Below are 1,857 nucleotides of genomic sequence, written 5' to 3' on the forward strand. Positions count from 1 at the left end.
GAAGTGAATGTAACTCTTCAACCATTATGACACAACTAAATTCTTTTTACGTTGCCTGCTTCTCAAGGTGAAAATCAATTGCCGTAAACAACAAAAATTCCCACATTTTAAATAGTCAAACAATCATTTTAAACAACACATTTCAGAATACATAGACTGCCTGCTTCTCACAGTGATTTCACAAACTGAAACCACAAAAATTCCCACATTTTCAACAACACAAATTCCCACATTTCTAACACCAAATTAGTCCCACATCAATTTTCAAATTGCCTGCTTCTCGCCAACCATGTTGTCAGACATGGTTTGTGACTCTACTTCAATCTAGGTACATTTCTCTGCATTATAGGAAGAAGATGAAATTTAAAATATTTGAAGATGCTTCTCATTTATCATATAAGATCAAATCTGAGATCAAATGTCAAAGAAAAAAATACCATTCCTGCTGTTTTCTTCAATTTCGTCGGCTTCCATATCAGATAAGGAGAAGAAATTGGCCGTTAGTCCGTTCGTTTGGGTTGTGTTTGGGTCGAAAGAGCTTGGGCTCGGCAAGTGGAGAGTGGGAGATGGAGGGAATGAAAGATGATTGGGGGTGGAAAATGGGGGAAATGAAAGAAAACGTGGATTTCACATTTCAAATTCAGGGTTTTCTTTTTTGTTAAAGTTGGCGAGATTTTGAGTGAAAATATCACCAATATATCACCACCAAAGCATTATGGATATCTTTATGTAGGAGCTAATGTACATCTAGCACTACCCTAAAATTTTTTGATTTACATGCAATAGTAAAAGGTTGTGTGATTGAAAATAAGAAACAGGAGAATAAATTTTTGGGATGGATAATGGACCCAAACGAGGACTAAAGTTTAACCTTATGCGACATTTACACATCCAATCGAATCAATATGAGTGATCGAAAATTTATGGAGGAAAATAATACTTCATTGGTCAATAGTTATTGCCGCGTTTGATAGATGATTTTTAAGAAAAAAAAATTAATAAAAATGATTTTCCTAAGAATGTATGATCAAAAAAATATGAAAAAAATTGTTCACAATGTAAAATTGTTTTATTGAATGAATGTGATTGATAATGAGTTCATGAAAAAAAAAATATTTTTTGAAAATATTTGGTGACTATTTTTTTCCATAAAACAAGAAAAATAAATCATTATTGATATGTCTATTGGATAGGATGTGTAACGATATCAATTCTCGAGAAAAAAATGGAATATAGATATGAATGAAATTGGCGGCTTGGTCCAAAGAGGTACAAGACAGCATAATGAGAGAAACTTCAGTGGGACAGTCGCACCACGTGACGGTGTGACTACCTTATCAGGGTGCGCCACCTCAATCGGTGGCCCACCACACACCCTCAAGATGTGTAGGCCACCTGCCAAGATGAGCCTCGACATTGGGCGTCCGCCCCACTGAAGATTTAGTTCGACACAAGAACATGGGATGTTTTCATTTGCTCCAAAATTCATTTTTAATTAAAATAATAATTTAAAATTCTATTAATTAACAATAAATCATGTTTGAAATGTTTTTTTCAAGTTTATCTACTCGTTAAATTGATTACTTTTATCCACATATTTTGGAGAATTCAAAATAAGTATCGTTATTTACGTTCACAATTTTTATATATGCATCACACTCTTATATCTCTATTAAAATATTAAAATTTTAAAAAATTATTATTTTCATCTATGTCAAATTTCAATATTATCCTTATTAAATTCATTCATTTAAACATTATAAATTCATACAATGTTTATATTTTCATTCCACTATAAATACATTCCTAACATAATTTCGAAAATCACTATATTCATCCAATCACTATCATCATTTA

Source organism: Olea europaea, unplaced genomic scaffold, assembly GCF_002742605.1.
Source record: "Olea europaea var. sylvestris unplaced genomic scaffold, O_europaea_v1 scaffold500, whole genome shotgun sequence".
NCBI classification, from domain to species: domain Eukaryota; kingdom Viridiplantae; phylum Streptophyta; class Magnoliopsida; order Lamiales; family Oleaceae; genus Olea; species Olea europaea.